The 5,795-nt window shown below is 44.3% G+C and overlaps 1 long non-coding RNA gene across 1 annotated transcript; it reads left to right on the top strand.

The window, feature by feature from the left end:
- The first annotated feature begins 1,153 nt into the window (after nt 1-1,153).
- On the top strand, nt 1,154-5,419 carry LOC144106677 (uncharacterized). The gene is made up of 3 exons (XR_013309091.1): nt 1,154-1,615; nt 2,874-2,979; nt 4,961-5,419. It is a non-coding gene; the product is annotated as an uncharacterized LOC144106677 (long non-coding RNA).
- Nucleotides 5,420-5,795: the final 376 nt, after the last annotated feature.

Below are 5,795 nucleotides of genomic sequence, written 5' to 3'. Positions count from 1 at the left end.
CCTAGATGGGAGTAAAAAGTAAGTAAGCTATCCTCTGGAGCACTCCCTGTTATGGACAGGGTACGCTGCCGAAGCCCCGGAGTAAATTTCGATCACCAAATATACGGAATGCTTACTCTTGGCAACGGGGGTGTGCTCCGACTGCAAAGCATAGTCACTTGATGTAGTTACCAATGGAAGGAGGTGTTTATACTCGTAACCGGAGTTCTTGATTTTAGCAAGGAGAGGGAATTGAAACCTCGGTAAAAACCTTCACAGCTACTAGAACTTCGGATGTTTTGATGGGGTAATTTGTTTCCGCGGCCAACCCCAAGCATTTGGTGTTTTTAGCGATGGAAATCTACTCTAGGGCCTAGGCAGAACACCCTGCTCCTAAAAGGAAGTGCTCTAGAGCTGCTGTGATCTTCGGCCGCTCCAGTCCAGTTTCATGCTCCAGTGAATCAGAATCCCATGCACCACAGAATGAAGAATAACCACGCTGTTTACAAACTAAAAACTCATATCACATTTATTAGCACCTCGTCAATATTTACCAAGTACTATAGGGCAGCTAGCTGTAACAGTCAAAAGATTATTCGTAAATTTGTGTCCACATTTTATGTAATCAATACAACTCGCCTCTATACTGATGTCCACCGCAAATGACATCACAGATCCAATGAAACTATATCCTTTTTTTACATCCTTAAAAGGCATAATAATTTTAACCGAAATTTTTTTGAACCAACCAAAACGTGTTAGTACAATGCCATGATTTTCCAACAACGCAAAACAGAGGACGTGTCAAGCGAAAAAAAAAAACATGAATATTTAGCCGCCAGCTCTGCTTCAAGCCCTGCAGTTTCATTTTATTGTCCCCTTCAGCAGGTAGCCACATTTCTTCACAACTGAGCAGTTTTTTTCACTCTCCTGCTATTCCGTTTTCAAAGGACTCCTCTGCAAGCCGCCAGCTTGCCTTAAGCGTTCGTTTCTATTTTTTTTTTCTAATGATACGACGTGCGGGAGATAATGAATGCACCAGTGGCCTCCAGATGCGTGGCGTTCGCGGCGCGCATCTATTTCTGGACGCCGTGGCGACATGCCAGAGCCGGTCACAGTGGGTCTCTAGTGTCGGCCCCTTTGTCCCGTCACACAACATTCGCCGTTGCAAGCGCGGATGCGGGAAACACCTGATAAGAGAAAACGGTCATCGCCCTGGCACATAGATATCGATAACGGTATCACTAGCCCGTTGTACTGAACAGTGCTACAGTGTCTGAGCAGCGTAGGTACCCTTTCTGAGCGACTGGTCGGCCTCGCCGCTTGCATCGAAGCGCCCTCTCTTGGAGATAATCGGACTTGTTCAGCGACGGCTGTTTTGCCCACCAGGCCTGCCGCGTCCGGCTAGGAATTCTCGTTTGTGTTGCTCTTCCAACGTGCATTCTGTCTGTGTGGATGGACGCCGACCTACGCTCCCGGGGGAGTGCGCACCGTTATTACCGGAAAATTGTTCTTCAAACCAAACGAAGTCAGTGGGTGTTTGTAGGAGGCGCTGTAGCAGGATTTCGTCGTGGTGCCGGTACAGACGCTCCTTCGCGGTCCGGGCAGTGATACCGACGGATACAGTTCAAAACTGGTAGGTGTCACATGCTGTTTGGTGTGCTGTAGATCATAGAATCAGATAAAGAAACGCATATGGTTAAACACGTTTCTGCGGTTTAGTACTGCTCCTCCGCCAGGGCAACAGCGGAAAAGCTCGGTCGATTCTTGATCGCACAGAAAAATGTGCAGCCACATGCAACTTAGGAGATCCACAGCTGCCGGAAGAATTGCACGTTATTCAATGAACTCACACAATCGGCTCTTAAAAAAGCTTGAAGGCAGGGAAGTTGAGTAGCTGTAGTGCCCGTAATCACGTCCGCAAAATGTTTCATTTCACTTAAAAGTCTTCAAAGTGCTAATTTTACCGTGCATGTTGTTAGAGATAGCAAAGAGCAATTACAACGCAAGGAAACGAGAGTTATTTGATCATATTAGTAACAAGGCTTCCCTCAAATCACGTGTATTGAAATCCGGACGCATAATTGGGCCGAAACTCGGAGGTTAGCAGACTGTCTAGACGCCTGTGAGCAGTAATATACACTGTGTTCAAAATGCACACAAGATGGTTGATGACACAGTAGCCCCGGGCAACAAAATCAATGAAGGAGGTGCAATAACAAATATTCTAGGATAAAATGGACCGATAGTTAATTTGAAGCAAAAAAAAACATTTTCACCTAATTCAGAAGATAATGGCGACAAATTGCGACAGCTTTTATCAGCCGTTTACAGATGACGCCACAATCTGCTAGCCTTCGCGAAGTTCCTACTGGGACTAGGCAAGTTCCGAAGCGGAGTTTTCGAACTTGTATGATCAAAGTCCTCCTAGTGCAAACTGCGTCAAACTCTTATCGAAAGATGGACAAAAAGAGTGGTCTAGCTTTTCTTGTCGCAAAGGCGCTTTGTGTTTTTGATTAACCCTCTCACCCAAGCTGTTTTAGCATCTTGGTATTCTATCGGTATGCTACTGACCATTCGAAGGCTTTCAGGGGAATGGGAGTACATGTGATAATGGACTCTTGAATAAAAACAACAGGGGGTATGAGGGGCTTGTTGGGACATAAAAACAATGAAGCCAATTGTCTGAAATCAATGAAATCACAAAAGGAACAATTCGAACTCCAGGGGGACACAATATTTGTACAAATTACGAGGAGGTCAAATTAAACAGACCACTTTTAATACACTTGATGCGCATCGCACAAAAAAGCCAGTTGAATCATTGAAAACATAGAGTTAAGCCAGTTGGAGCTCATTTCGCTGTAACACTATATTTGTTGTTTTATTTACAGAATAATTTAGATAAAAGACAACTTGGCCGAAAGTGGGAGAGAACGCAAGATAGCACCGAAGTAAACCGCACCTGCGCATGTTGCGTGCAGTGGTCTACCAGAAGAGGTACGGATGCGACAAACCGTTTCCTCTTCTACTGCTGACGCAACTTTTTTTTCTACTTATTTCCAGCCCAACCTTTGCGGCCTAGCCCTGCATTTTCAGGTCATAGCGAGTGTCTGGGTTGCGGCAGTGGAGGCCAAAACGAGCGCGACAGGTCGTTAGCGCAGCCACCTCTTTGCTCATTAGAACCTTTTCCACATATATTTATCGCACATCTAACGCTAGTGTTAGGTGCGTCACTGGTAAGCACTCTTAAGGCAGCGCCGCAGTTAACGAAAGATTCATAGCTCTAAACGTAGAAGGTTGTCGAAGCCTATTTTGTGGGGCACCGAACGCTACATGCAGAGGTCATTGGTGTGCTCACTTTTTGCACATTTAATTAGATTACATCTGATATAAAACGGTGCTCATAGTAATAGTGCTCCTCCCCAGTAGCTTATTTGGTTTCGAAGGCTGTTCATTTATCGTTTATAAACAGGCTCTTGAGCGCAAGCGACAACATTAACAAGATGATAAGCGTTCTCATAAAATAGAAAGCCGTAGGCGTATAACCACATTTGAACGAAGCCATCGCACTGTAGTTTAGAGACAGCACAAGACACCGAGCGTTGCTGTGGAACAGGCAGTTCATCTTTCAGGGTGGTTCACCTAAGAGTTTACGCAATTTTTTTAAAAAGGATTTCTGAATTAGAAGCGCGCTTTTTTTGGTCATAGCATTGTAAGAGATGCACTACATCAGAATAGAGCTGAGAAGGGCTGGTTAGCAGGCTGATTAACTAATATCGAATAGTTAACTTTCTAACTATTCTTCTTAGTCTCCTTAATTATTGAGAGATCTGTAACCCACCCCAAGTAGTATCCATATCAGTTTTTAGAATTTCTAAATCCCGGTTACCATCGGCGCTGTGGCCCATCAAATTTGAGGTTGCTTTGCCTGCCAGCTTTTCGAAAGCGCTTGTATTCTGACGCGATGCGGGCAAAATTTGTTGGGCCACAGAACTTAGAGTAACCGCGAGAGAGCGCGCATTTGGTGTGGGCTCTTGTAACCTGCTAATTTGCATTCACCTAAAGGGAACTGGCCTGTTCTTTCGCGCCTATAGACCTGGAATATCCTGAAGAAATGTTCAATTTTATTTGAATAACGTCTGATAACATTTTAACAGCGTGCAGCCGCATAAAGAAGTATTGGGTGCAATGTCTGAAGCCTGGAAGAGGAAAAGCGGTTGCCATTTTAAATTTTTTTATCGTGCCGTTGATTTTCCGCGTAGGACTAGCAACGTTTATGACTTCAACACTCATGACTAAGAGTTCCGGAAATTATTTCACTTTACACAAAGAATAAAGTCGCATTTAAAATCCGACATAGCTAAGGAACAAGGACTACATAAAATATTTCGAGAAACTAGGCGCCAGTTCACACTACTAGCAGTGAAATTTAAAAAAAAAAATCTAGCTATTCAACACCACTCGCCGAGCACAGCCGTGGAAAACTATGTATAAACATGCGCAAGTTGAGGTTTCTTCCACCATAAGCCAACTTTAGGCGATGTGTTTCTTCACGTACAGGTTAGGTCAAAATTTCCTAGGCCGCAGGTTCTGAATTCGAGCACTATAGTCGGCAGTTACGACACCTCCGAAGCCCAAAATCTGTAGAGGATAGGAGAAGGACCATTCGCACCTCTGAGAAAACCGATACCTTTATTACTATGATAAGTGGCAGAATATGCTGCTTAAAACCAGACGCTGTGGCCTGTGTTCCCTGTGGCCTGGGAACTTTTGACCAATACTGTAAATGCCCTTCACCGGTGTCGTTAAATAAAATTCTCCGTCGTGTATAATAAAAAAATTCGGTCGAGTTAATGGGGTCTCTGCAGAAACACGAGAGGGTGTGATACCACTGTATATGTGAAAACAAGTTTCAAATTTGGTTTGCTGACAATTCCTTTTTGTCAAACATAACATTATGAATATGCGCTTTTTGCAGGCTTGATTCAACCTACCTTCGGCAGCGGTAGGAAGAAATGAAGCGCTAACCACAACATCGAGCAGCTTGAAGACACCTGGCTTTTTCTTGCGAGCAAGTGTTTTCGCGAGGGCACCGCAGAATATGTCTCCTGGCGCGAGCCCTTCCATGCAAGAAAAGAAAAGCGTTCGAACGTTAGAATACCTTTAAATCATCCAGAGATTTAACGATCCGGTATTCAATTCAGCATTTTAAAAAACTTCTAATCAGCAAAACATTTCAATCTTCCACGAAAATCCAATGCATAAACACCTGTAAATTTCCGCCGCAAATAATATGACCAGAGAAAAGCATGCAGTGTATTGTTCAAACCTACCTACTGCCTGTGCAGCACCTTAGAGCAAGTTGTTTTCATGTTGAGAGCTTTGTCCACTAAATAATACAAACTGACTCATAGGAAAAGCTGGAACAGACAGGACATTGCAGGAGAGGAAAATAAAAGGCTCAATTATAACTATCAAGCTCGCCAAGTATGGATGCGTGTACACGTGTGAACCAAACTGCAGCCGGCAGAACAACTATTGAATCTCAGAGACACCTTGCAGCTCTACCGCGAATGGGTCCAGAGACCGGAGATCGAAGAGCAAGCTCCTCAACTGCCGCTGCAGTGAGGTCGTGGACAAGAACACTGCGTTCAAACGCACGGCCATTCAAACAGATCAGCGATGCTGTACGTCTCTCTTTGGCTGAAAGCAGAAAGTTCGGAGAAAAAAGTCAGCAGCACCTTCCGTATCAGTTGGTAGAGAACTTTCTGATGCGTATTGTCGACTGCGTTGTTGCCAAGTTGACTGATGTG

Source organism: Amblyomma americanum, chromosome 10, assembly GCF_052857255.1.
Source record: "Amblyomma americanum isolate KBUSLIRL-KWMA chromosome 10, ASM5285725v1, whole genome shotgun sequence".
Classification (NCBI taxonomy): Eukaryota; Metazoa; Arthropoda; class Arachnida; order Ixodida; family Ixodidae; genus Amblyomma; species Amblyomma americanum.
Note: the sequence above shows the minus strand (reverse complement) of the source record. Positions and strands in the feature narration are given on the sequence as shown.